This window comes from Homarus americanus, unplaced genomic scaffold (assembly GCF_018991925.1).
Source record: "Homarus americanus isolate GMGI-L3 unplaced genomic scaffold, GMGI_Hamer_2.0 scaffold4854, whole genome shotgun sequence".
NCBI classification, from domain to species: domain Eukaryota; kingdom Metazoa; phylum Arthropoda; class Malacostraca; order Decapoda; family Nephropidae; genus Homarus; species Homarus americanus.
In genome coordinates, this window is record NW_024728299.1 from 726,825 (window position 1) to 740,335 (window position 13,511).

Below are 13,511 nucleotides of genomic sequence, written 5' to 3' on the forward strand. Positions count from 1 at the left end.
TTTCTGGTAAAAATTCTCAGCGACGTAAGTTATGGGAGAGCTATATAAGATGCCTTCAATTAATGGTAAACAGATCATGTTGTAAGACCTCCAGAAACTGAGTCTTGGTTCGGGAATATAAAGTGCCTCTCCGTGACACACTTCCTCGCGCGGCCCAAGTGTCTTCCTCAACAAACGTGACCAACTTAGGGTGGATGGTGTTAGGTCCAGTGATGCACACAGTTCTCGATACAGGTGTCACGTAGGAGTTGAGAGGTCGTGTCAGTGGGTCAAGGTTGGTATGAGTCTGTTTTGTTGAAAGGTGTGTGTGTGTGTGGGAGACAACGAGAGAGAATGAGAGAAAGAGACAGTGAGAGAAACACACACACACACACACACACACACACACACACACACACACACACACACACACACACGCACACACACACACACACACACACCTTACCATCCCCTCCCACGACCCAATTCTAAGTGTTATCCTGCTCTTCATACCACCTAAACATGAGCACTTCAATCCAGTCTCAATAGATGCACGTGTTCTCTCCCCTCTCCCCTCTCTCTCCCCTCTCTCTCTCCCCATCTCCCTCCCTCTCATCTCTTATGCCCCATCACCCCTCTCCTCATACACCCTCCTCCCCCTCACCGCCTGATCTTAATCCCCCCTCTACCACTTCTCTCTCTCTCTCTCTCTCTCTCTCTCTCTCTCTCTCTCTCTCTCTCTCTCTCTCTCTCTCTCTCTCTTCCCTTCTACACTTGGCAATATATGTTACATACTTACTTATTTCCCTTCCTCCTCTCTCCTTTCCTTTCCTCTCCATCTCCTTTCGCACTGTTTACTCCTTTTCTCCTTCTCCTCCCTTTTCACTTCTCTCCTCCTTCTCCTCTCTATCTATACTGCCTTCCCTTGTCCACTCCTCTTCCTCTCTACCCTCCTTTCCCTCCTCTCTCGACCAGGTTCAGTAAGGGCATCAGGTGGCCGGCTTTTCTCTCTCCTTGATCTCTTCCCACGATAGATCCCAAATGACGTCGTCAATCCCTTGTTACCGTTCGTCTATTGTTCCAGGTGAGGCGTGGGGGGCGATGGGGTTCCTTCTCTTATTGTTGTCACTCCGGACGCAGAATGGCCGCCAACAACTCTTGTTTATAAATCAGTCGCCTGGTGCTCTCTTCATGACTATATTGGTGCTTCAGGTTTATTCTCGTAAGGATTTTTATGGGTAAATATACTGTGCATGGAGGAGTGTCCAGGAAGCAGACGATATGGGATGTCGATGTGTTTTTGTTTTGATGACGTCACCGACCTTATACACACACACACACACACACACACACACACACACACACACACACACACACACACACACACACGTGCGCGCGCACGCGTATGTTACTATGTCACTCATGAAGATGTTGATAGTTTTCTTAAGATATAAAGATCAAGAATTTACCCATAATACCTAAGAAGGAATCAATGAGTTGTTTTACTGCGACGCGTCTGAGTAAGAAGGTTCTGGGTTGGTCAGGGTGTGAGAAGATGGACCAGGACCAATCATCACACGTCACGATGGGCAAGGAACCAATCAGCGCACGACAGGCCCCGCATATGGATGGATATTGCTTGGGACGGGGGTGCAGGAGTGAGCAGGAGCCTCCAGTCATCGGTGCTCAAGTTATCGTCCTGTGAAATTTATGTATGGAATATTCGATATATGATTAATGTCCGAGTGTTTGATGTGCGACAAACTGCTCGAATTATATATATGTTATAAATATATCCAGGCGTACTTGAAGCTTCTGAGAGAGAGAGGTGTTTCAAGATCGACCAATCATGATGCGTTTTGTATTACGAGCCTCAAAACCGACCAATCGCATTACGAATTCATAATACGGTGAGTCAGATACAAGAATTATTTTGTTTATTTATGTTTAAACCTTTCAGAATATACTTTCCCTTTAAAATGTAGTGTTAATAAAAAAACAGTGGTGTGTGTGTGTGTGTGTGTGTGTGTGTGTGTGTGTAGGTGTGTGTGTGTGTGTGTGTGCAGACTTCCACAGATCAGGTAATCATAGCAACGACCCTTGGACTGTGGACACACACACACACACACACACACACACACACACACACACACACACACACACACACACCCCTCTCAAATTTCTCGTTCTGTTTTCCTCGTAACTATACAGCCGTAAAAACAGACATTATCCTCACACAAACTACAACACAAAAAACACCATCTCACACTACACCAGAAATACATTAACACTACCTTAACGATCTAGTAGACGAAATTTACATACACATCATTGAGAATCTGTACATAGCATCACTTTATCAGATTCTTCCTCTAACTACTGCTGAGTGAACATCTGTCTAGTTAAAGTCTCAGTGTAGTTTTGATATCATTTTGTATTAAGTTATTTTAAGTTTATTGTCCAAGTGAGTCATTCAGATATATGCTTCCCTTACGAGGGATGTTTAGTGGCAGGACCTTTGTGTGTCAGGGTTGCGTGAGAGGGCGTCGTGTCGTGTTGGTGGTGTTTATGTGGGTTCCTGGAGGAGGACTCGAGGACTGCTGGTGAAGGATAGCCCCCTCCAGGATTGCAGAGTTCTTTTGAGAGAATGTTAGAAGTAAAATTGTATTAGTTCTTTTGTTTATTTTATTTTCGTTTGGTTATTATTATTATTATTATTATTATTATTATCATCATAAATTAATTGTTGTCATTCATTTTATCGTTGTGGTTAACATTATTTTTATTATTGGGCTGCGTCACGTACTGGGCACCTCCACGTACCGGGCATGGGAACCTCCAAGTACCGGACACCTTCATTCTGGGCACCATGCAACTCCACGTACCGGGCACCTCCATACCAGGCACCTTCACGTACCGGCACCTCCGTACCGGGCACCTTCACGTACGGGCACCTCCACACCGGGCACCTTCACGTACCGGGCACCTCCACATACCGGGCTACGTACCGGGCACCTCCACATACCAGGCACCTCCGCATATGTATAGACGTATAACCAACCAAATGCCGGCAGCCACAGAGCGCCTTGATTACTAATACTGAGACACTGCTGAATATTCAGTACCTAGACCCGGCGAGGGGAGGGGAGAGGGGAGTTGAGGGGGAGATTAGGGGAAGGGAGAGGGGAGACGAGGGGCTGGTGGGTGGTGGTAGAGGAGATGGGAGGCGAGGGAAGGAAAGGAGATGAGGGGTGGTAGTGGGAGGGAAAACGGCAGTGAGTGGAGAGGGAGAAGAGAATGAGAGGGGTTGTGGGTGGGGAAGGAGAAGAAATGTAGGAGAAGGATGAACGTGGGGAGGGGAGGAGAAAGGGGTAGGGCAAGATGTGAGGAGGAGGAGGAGGAGAATAGAAAGAGGAAGGTGTGGGGAAGAAGAGGAGGAGGAGGATAAGATGTGAAAGAAGGAGATAGTAAGCAAAGTGAGGATGGAGGTGTGAGAGAATCTGGGAGGAGGAGGGATAGCAAAGTGTGTAAAGTTTCCTCAGATGCGTTTTGGTTTGTGTGTGTCCCTCACGTCTTTTGCCAGGACAAATTATCATCATAGTATTTTAACTGGCATTTATCTTGGTTTGAACAGCATCATGGATTTCACACACACACACACACACACACACACACACACACACACACACAGCCTCCCAACACGAACTCAATCAGTCTTGTGACTCACCCATGGACGACACACACACCTCTGACACCCTCAGATAAGAGAGAGAGAGAGAGAGTTTCTAGGACTGGTAAAAGAATTTTAATTGCATGCCACCTATCACTATCCTGTGGTGGTCATGGTAACTACCTGATCTTACCATGACAGGTCCGCAGGAGTAGTAATCAGTGCTAAATGTAAGCATTCATTGCCTGTCTGTGTCATGGGATAACTCGACGGGTCTGAGTCAATTATTATTATTATATTATTATTATTATTATTATTATTATTATTTTTATTTTTTAGCTGTCCACACACCAGTTAAAGACACTCACGTAGTTAACTGTCCACACACACACCAGTTAAAGACACTGACGTAGTTAACTGTCTCCACAGTTAAAATCGCTCGTTAAAGCCTCACGCTACCCTCCACCAGTTAAAGACACTGACGTAGTTAACTGTCCTCACACACCAGTTAAAGACACTCACGTAGTTATCTGTCCTCACACACCAGTTAAAGACACTCACGTAGTTAACTGTCCTCACACACACACTAGTTAAAGACACTCACGTAGTTAACTGTCCTCACCAGTTAAAGACACTGACCAGTTAACTGTCCTCACACACACCAGTTAAAGACACTCACGTAGTTAACTGTCCTCACACACACCAGTTAAAGACACTCACGTAGTTAACTGTCCTCACACACACCAGTTAAAGACACTGACGTAGTTAACTGTCCACAAACCACGTCAGTTATGGTCGGGCTGACCTGTCCTTCCTGTGATGTAAATTACTTATTGATTATCGCCCGGAGAAGTGACTGTCATTGTCAGCCAGAGTGTCAGCCGGAGCTCTCCTTGTTGTTAGGTCCGAGTGTCAGACATCCCCGTGCTTGTTGTCAGCCTCCTGTGTCAGCCTGTCTCTTCTCTACCTGGCATACTGGGTAAGTTTCTTTAATTTCAGTAAAGTTAATTAAAGGAGTCAGGTAGGGAGCCCAAAGTGTATAGTGTTGGAACGTTCTTGTGTATGATGTATGAAGGGTTAGGTTAGGTTTGAAATGTTGGAACGCTCGGAATTTATGATGTATGAAGGGCGGAACGTTCTTGTGTATTAGTGTATGACTGTGCGGAACGTTCAGTACAGACAGACAGACAGAGAAAAGGTTTACTTTATAGTGTTATATGTTATATTTATTCAGTGCACGTATAGTAAACACTGGATACACACACACACACACACACACACACACACACACACACACACACACACACACACACACACACACCACACACACACACACACACACACACACACACACACACACACACACACACACACACACACACACACCTCCTAATCCTTTCTCTCATCACGCCTCACTACTCCACCCTCTTCTTCATTCTCTTCCTCCTCCTCCTACATCTCCCTCTCCCCACTTCTCTTCCTCCCTCACCCCTCCTCCCCACATCCCTCTCTGTATCTCCTCGCCTCACCCCACCTCTTCTATCCTCCCCTCATCTCCCCATTTCCCTCACCTCCCCACATTCCTTTCTTCTCCCCACACTTCCCTATACACCTTTTCCTCTCCTATCATCTCCCTCGCCTTCCTACAATTCTTCTCACCTCCCCACATCCCTCTCCCCTTCTATCCCTCCCTCACCCCACCTGTTCTCTCCTCCCCCACTTCCCCAAATAAAACCCCAAATTGATCCCATCACAGCTTAGGGGGGAACTAAATTTGAATTAGGCTTGTGTGTGCCCGGGAATTATCTGCTGAATTTGGTGCTGATGACACGTCAAAAGACCCCGGACGCGGCCAGCATTCAAGGTGGACCGGACTGGACCGTAGTGTGGCTATGGTGAACCGTGGTGGACAATACTGGACCGTAGTGTGGCTATGGTGAACCGTGGTGGACAATACTGGACCGTAGTGTGGTCAAGGTGAACAGTGGTGGACAATACTGGACCGTAGTGTGGCCGAGGTGAACCGTTGTGGACAATAATGGACCGTAGTGTGGCCAAGGTGAACAGTGGTGGACAATACTGGACCGTAGTATGGCCAAGGTGAACCGTGATGGTCAAAACTGGCCCAAAATGCACCAACTTCTTTAACTCCTTGAGTACGATGATTTAATCCCTCAAGGGGTTAAGTCATGTCTCAAGGAGTTAAGTCATAGTGGACCATATGGGTTGGGCCATAATGGATAAGCCCTGCTCTCTTTCTCTCTCTTTCCTTTCTGTCCAGATTATGTGAATGTTTTATGTGACCAAGGTGACGTGTGGTGGTGGTGGTGGTGATGGCAGTAGGGGTGTTGTAGGTTGTGGTAGAGGTAGGGGTGGTATGGGTTGTGGTAGAGGTAGGGGTGTTGTAGGTTGTGGAGGTGTTGTAGTTGAGTGGAGGTGAGGGAGGAGAAGGTGAGTGGTGGAGAGAGGGAGGGGTGTTGTAGGTGAGGGAGAGGTGTTGGAGGGAGAGATGGAGGGAGGAAAACGTGATCAGTACTCAGGAGACAATAATCCTCTCGGGCAATAACCGCTGACGAGGGGGGGAAAGAACGGCCATGGAGGGAGGGAAGCTGAGGTGGTGGCCGCAGGAGGGGTGGTGAGTGGTAATGGATGGGTGGTAGCCGCCCGCCCACCCAAAAGATATTACAATAAGGGGAGGGATGGGCGGCGAGGGCAGCAGATTTTTTACAGTGTTTGTTTCTTTCTTGAGTTTACGTTGTTTTGGAGGGGGAGGGAGGAGGAGATAATGGGACCAGAGATAAAGAGGGAGGAGGAGAGACACTAGGAGGTTAAAGTGGGGGGGATAATCATACAGAACCTTTTTTCATGAATTTTATAGTACTAATCAGACCTGGTGGCTGTATTTCATGTGTTTTTATTCTTACTGTATTTTTGTGTATTTTTTGCTGTTTGATATATCTTATTGCCTTGTTTTACTCTCTCTCTCTCTCTCTCTCTCTCTCTCTCTCTCTCTCTCTCTCTCTCTCTCTCTCTCTCTCTCTCTCTCTCTCTCTCTCTCAACTCAAGTTTCCCCACCCCCTACCCACCCCCTACCCATACCCCTACCCATCCACCCCCTACCCACCCACCTACCCCACTCCCAACCTCACCCTACCCACTCCATGTCATTGACCTCCTCGTGAGGACTGAGAGAAGGAGAGGTACTAGAACCACGTTGAGTGAATCAATACTTTTCCTTAACTCTCCTTCTCACACTTTACTCACTTCCCCTCACACACACTACTAAGTATCCTTGAGTATCCTATGAAGGAAGGAATCAGTGTAAGGAGTCCTTTGTCGTTGGGAATAGAAGAGTTTACAAGAGCCTGGGTGGAGTGGATTTGTCACCTCAAGGTCCCCCTCCGACAAGCCAAACATCTCTCCTCCTCCTCCTCCTCCTCCTCCTCCTCCTCCTCCTCCTCCTCCTCGTTGCAGAGTTGCTAAGTGGGTCAACATGCCAGTTGCAGACGACAGACACTACTACCTCATCACTCCCCGACAATGGAGGAAGCTTCTCAGTGAGGTAAAGTCAGAGGTTCAAGGACGCGTTAAAGATGATGGTATCTCTCTCTCTCTCTCTCTCTCTCTCTCTCTCTCTCTCTCTCTCTCTCTCTCTCTCTCTCTCTCTCTCTCTCTCTCTCTCTCTCTCTCTCTCCATCGTGTCATTTTTTTTTCTCCCAGGACTGATAAAACTGGACAGGGGCTGTCACTATTTCACGAAAATTAATTATTTTTCTCCCAGATGTTGTTGTCTGAGGAGAGCGGTGTGTGTGTGTGTGTGTGTGTGTGTGTGTGTGTGTGTGTGTGTGTGTGTGTGTGTGTGTGTGTGTGTGTGTGTGTGTGTGTGTGTGTGTGTAATAATAATAATAATAATAATAATAATAATAATAATAATTTTAGTAATAATAATTAATGGTTTATTGAAAGACACCAGAATGCTGAAAATATACAGTTACATAATTGGGGAATGGCTCACTTGATTGACAAACTCTATACAAGTAACGTAAGTGATACAAATATGATAATTATATAATAACTAAGTGGGGGAGAAGGTCATACTACAGGGCATTTCAACATAGTGACAGTGCAAAAGGTAAGATTTACTGGGAGTGAACACACTGGTTGATTTCGAATTGTTGATAATTTTGACAGTGGTTGGGACTGGGCTGTTTTTATAGCGATCAGTTCGTGGTGCAGAAGCTTCTCACCAAATTTCCAGATGAGGTCATGGTGATGATCAGAGAGAGATGTGTGTGTGTGTGTGTCCTTGTGTTATTTAGACAGTCATAAGAAAATATTGGATCACCTGAAGATTAGACATCTGCTTATTTACCTGATGATTAAACACTCGAACGCTAACCTAATCCAAATCAACATTATCCAACTAAGTTCCTTTCCTACCACCCACCCATCTACCACTACTACTACTACCCCTCTACCACTACTACTACCCCCTCTACTTATCACCCACTATCACCACCACAAATAAAAAAATTTTTTGGGGAGATGGTGGGAGGGCAAAGAAAAAGCTAATAGCAACAATTAAGTGCAGTAATGGAGTTTTAGATTCTTGATAAAAGTTGGCAGAGAGGCTGAAGGAGGAGCCTTTGATGCTCACTTCACCATTTTCCGCCCACCTGCCCACGGGATAATGAAGGTGGTTGGGTAAGGCAGCTTCTATCTAATGGAAACCTTAGGGTGTGTGTGGGGGAAGACTCTGCCATGACTTGAGTTATAGTGGAGGTGTAGTTATAGTGGGGTGTGTAGTTATGGTGGAGGTGTAGTTATGGTGGAGGGTGTAGTTATAGTGGAGGTGTTAGTTATAGTGGAGGGTGTGTAGTTATAGTGGAGGGGTGTGGTTATAGTGGAGGTGTAGTTATGGTGGAGGGGTGCAGTTATAGTGGAGGGTAGTTATAGTGGAGGTGTGTGTGTTAAGTGGAGGGTGTAGTTATAGTGGAGGGTGTAGTTATAGTGGAGGGGTGTAGTTATAGTGGAGGGTGTGTAGTTATAGTGGAGGGGTGTAGTTATAGTGGAGAGGTGTGTAGTTATAGTGAGGAGGGGTGTAGTTATAGTGGAGGGGTGTAGTTATAGTGGAGGGGTAGTTATAGTGGAGGTGTAGTTATAGTGGAGGGTGTGTAGTTATGGTGGAGGGTGTGTAGTTATAGTGGAGGGTGTAGTTATAGTGAGGGTGTGTAGTTATAGTGGAGGGGTGTGGGTGGAGGGGTGTAGTTATAGTGGAGGGTGGTTATAGTGGAGGGTAGTTATGGTGGAGGGTGTGTAGTTATAGTGGAGGGGTGTAGTTATAGTGGAGAGGTGTGTAGTTATAGTGGAGGGGTGTAGTTATAGTGGAGGGTGTAGTTATAGTGGAGGGTGTAGTTATAGTGGAGGGTGTAGTTATAGTGGAGGTGTGTAGTTATAGTGGAGGGTGTGTAGTTATGGTGGAGGTGTGTAGTTATAGTGGAGGGGTAGTTATAGTGGAGGGTGTAGTTATAGTGGAGAGGTGTGGTGGAGGGGGTGTAGTTATAGTGGAGGGTGTAGTTATAGTGGAGGGTGTAGTTATAGTGGAGGGTGTAGTTATAGTGGAGGTGTAGTTATAGTGGAGGGGTGTGTTATGGTGGAGGTGTAGTTATAGTGGAGGGGTGTAGTTATAGTGGAGGTGTGTAGTTATAGTGGAGTGTAGTTATAGTGGAGGTGTGTAGTTATGGTGGGGTGTGTAGTTATGGTGGGGGGTGTGTAGTTATAGTGGAGGGGTGTAGTTATAGTGGAGGGTGTGTAGTTATAGTGGAGGGTGTAGTTATGGTGGAGGGGTGTGTAGTTATAGTGGAGGGGTGTTATAGTGGAGGGGTGTTAGTTATGGTGGAGGGTGTGTAGTTATAGTGGAGGGGTGTGTAATTAGTTATGGGTGGAGGTGTGGTTATAGTGGAGGGGTGTAGTTATAGTGGAGGTGTAGTTATAGTGGAGGGTGTAGTTATAAGAGTGTAATGGAGGGTGTGTAGTTATAGTGGAGAGGTGTAGTTATAGTGGAGGGGGTGTAGTTATAGAGCAAAGGACTCAGCTAACAAGTAAGATTATCAACACCAGCTCCCCTTTCCCTCGCTTGACTTGACCCGGCATTTTGAACACCTCCCAGGGCGGACAGTCAGCCGGGAGCCACAAGCTGACAGTACCGTATCGAGCCGTGCCCTGCCAAGAGCCGTTGTAGGAGTGTCAGTAACATCTAGCGACCAGCCAACACCACCTGACGAAGTGATGTGTCAGCTACCTACCCCGACAGGAGATGTCTGGGGGTAAGGCTAGCCAGGGTAGTCGTGAGTGGTGTATCTGGTTTGGTTAGATGTTTGTGAGGTCAAGGGGTCAATACGGAATTCCCCCCGAGAATACCTGACTACCCCCAGAGAAAATCCTTCCACCCAACACCCGCAACTCCCCCGTTGAACCTTTCCTAGCGAACTACCCTTCCCCCAGACGCCTTTCCATCCCTCTCCCCCTTCACCCACCCCAGAGAGAGAGAACGTCATTCACCACTCAAAGAACATATACCCCCGTTCCTCCTCTGAACCCGCCCTAGAGCACCCGAGAGCCCCTACCACCGTCGACGCCGCCCACGTGGTCTACAGTGTTTACCCATCTGGTGGTAGTGCCTGAGGGAGGTGGGTGAGGGTGGTGCAGCTACCATTAATTTCTCCCAGGAACATTAAGGGGGAGGGGAGGTGGCGGATCCCTAGCACCACCCCCTGGATCACGTCTCTTGGGAGGGGGAGAAGGAGAAGGAGGAGGAGGAAGAAGGGGGGAATGGTAATGAACAGCGAAGGAAGAGGTGTTAGTACGTGGAAGGGAGAGGAGGAGGAGGAGGAAGAAGGGGGGGAATAAGTAATGAAGGGAATAAAGAGAAGAAAGAGGGTGAGAAAATTGATTGTTAAGGATATGAGAAGAACAAAATGAATAAAAGAACGCTGAACTAATACCTGCAACACACACACACACACACACACACACACACACACACACACACACACACACACACACACACACACACACACACACACACACACACACACACACACCCACCAGCAACACTGAAACTCCTCTGGATTATCAGGGGCAGGCAAAACACGGGTGAAAGTTCGCCAGGCGCAGTTGATTGCTCATGCTGGCGCTGTCTTAATGGTACGGGGCTCACTTCCTCGCGGTTCTTAGTTTCCTTAATAAGAAGACGATACCCATTTGGTGTTAATCTTGGGGCGTGTGAGTGTCTTGCTTTGGGCCATCATGTTCACTTAATGTACTGAGTCTTGCCTTTCTCGTCTGCTGTATGGGAGGATGTGGGTGTGGGAGGGTGTGGGTGTGGGTGTGTGTAGGTGGGTGTAGGTGGGTGTGGGTGTGTGTGTGTGTGGGACGGTGTGGGTGTGAGGGTGTGTGATTTGTGAGTGTGGGAGGGTGTGTGGGTAAGTATAAAGCAGAGGTAGGTGACATAGAACACACACACACACACACACACACACACACACACACACACACAGCTACTACTCACTCACTCTGTCACATACACGCACACATACACGCACACACGCACAAAGTGATTGTGTGTTGTGCCGAGGAGGGAGGGGGGGGTGAAGGAAGGAAGGAGGGCTGTTAGACACTTACTGCCCCATAACGGAGGAATGTGAATTGCATTTTGCTCTAACCCTAAAGTGAAAAAGCTGTGACTGACCCAAGGTTGTTCTACACACACACACACACACACACACACACACACACACACACAACACACACACACACACACACACACACACACACACACACACACGCACACACACACACACACACACACACACACACACACACACACACACACACACACACACATACTGTACATACATGGTCAGTTGCATGTGTGTATTAACTTATGACAACACACTGAGAAAACTTGAACACTCTCTCTCTCTCTCTCTTCTTTCTCTCCACATGTCTACTCATTCATCGGTATGTATGTATGTACACTTAAGAGAGAGAGAGAGAGAGAGAGAGAGAGAGAGAGATAGTATGTATATCTCTCTCTCAGTTTTTATCAGCATCTGTTCCTTCAGTAAATCCGTCTTGATGGACCACTTAAGGAGGGCTCGTTAACGATTGGTCGAATGAGAATGACGATGGCGATACAATCATTAAAACTAGGGGGGGGGAGAAGGGGGGTAGGAGTGGATGGGGGAGGAGAAAGGGAAAGGGTAGGGAAGAGGAATAAGGGAGGATAGGGAATGGCCGAAAAGGGTACATAATAAAAAAAAGGGTCAGAGGCGGTCAGAAAATAAGAGAAAAAAATTTTGATTATTTTTTTTCCGGTGTGATGGAAAAGCCAGAAGAGGGAAGGATAAAGGAATGGAGGAAGATGGAGAAGACGATGAGGTTAAGAAGGACATGAGAGAGAAAGAGAGACGGGAATAACCAAGGAAGAACAGGAGGATTGATGATTGTGGAGATGGAAGACCCAAGAGGCATGTAGAGTCAAGACAACAGAAGAAGAAGTGATAGAGATAAGAAGAGAGAACAAACAAGAAAGAGAGAGAAAGAAAGAAAGAAAGAAAGAAAGAAAGAAAGAAAGAATATCCTGCCTATACACTCCCCCACCCTCCCCAAAAAACTTTCTTACCATGACTCGAAAAACCTTTATATATATATGGTAATAAAACACAAACACACACACACACACACACACACACACACACACACACACACACACACACACACACACACACACACACACACACACACACACACACACACTATACAGGGGGTGGAGTGGGGAGAGAGAAACTTCACAATACCCTCAATCCTCCCTAAGCGCAGAGATATTGAAGTGCATATACACTCCCTTGCCCACCACCCACCACCCACCTACCCACCCTCCCACAGTTTCTTCCCTCTTACACCTCCTCTATTTTCCTCGTCCCTACACTGCCAGACATCCACCGCCTCTTGAAAAAAGATGATGACTGAAGAAGAAATAAGAAGAAAGAAGATGATGAAGGAAGAATGAAGAAGAATGTAAAGATGAAGAATGAGAGAGAGAGAGAGAGATATTTCTACTGTCCCCACAGCTGCCATACTTACTATTAACCCTCTCTCCCACTCCTTCACCTACCCCACTCCCTTTCCCACTCCCTCCTCCACCCCTTCCCATCACCCACCCCTCTCTCTCACCCACCACCCCTCTCTCTCACCCATCACCCCTCTCCCTCACGGTCACAGAGAAGAATGGGAGAGGCGCCTACCCTTCCTAAGACCTTTTCCAACCCACTTGATGTTTGGGTCTTACTGCCAGAGCCGCCATTAGTGAGAATGAGGAGGAGAGGCGGAAAGTTAAAAGTGAGAGGTCACTTAATGCTGTGCCCCCTTTTGTACGTCTTGTCCTCTTAAGTGGGGCTGGTGATACTTGTAGGTGTTTATAAGTGTCCCTCTTAAGTGTTAATGTTGGCACTTGTAGGTATAAGTGCGCTCTTAAGTGTTCTTGATGGGACTTATAGACAGGGAAGTAGATAGACAGAGAAATAGACAAACAGATAGACAGACCAGACAGACAGAAAGACAGAGTTCACACAGATCATTCAGTCTTGCGTCCATTTCTTTGCCTCCGTATTTTTAATTATTTAAACTCATGACGAAACCAAATCGTAAACACAGAGGGACAGAAGGAGGTGAGTGGAGAGACGAAGATGGGGGTGAGGAGTAATGGTAGATGAGGGAGAGATAATGAGAGAATGAGAAAGGGGAAAGAGAAGGGAGAGAGAGATGGGGGGAGGGGGGGGCGTAAAGCTCTTCTCCGAGT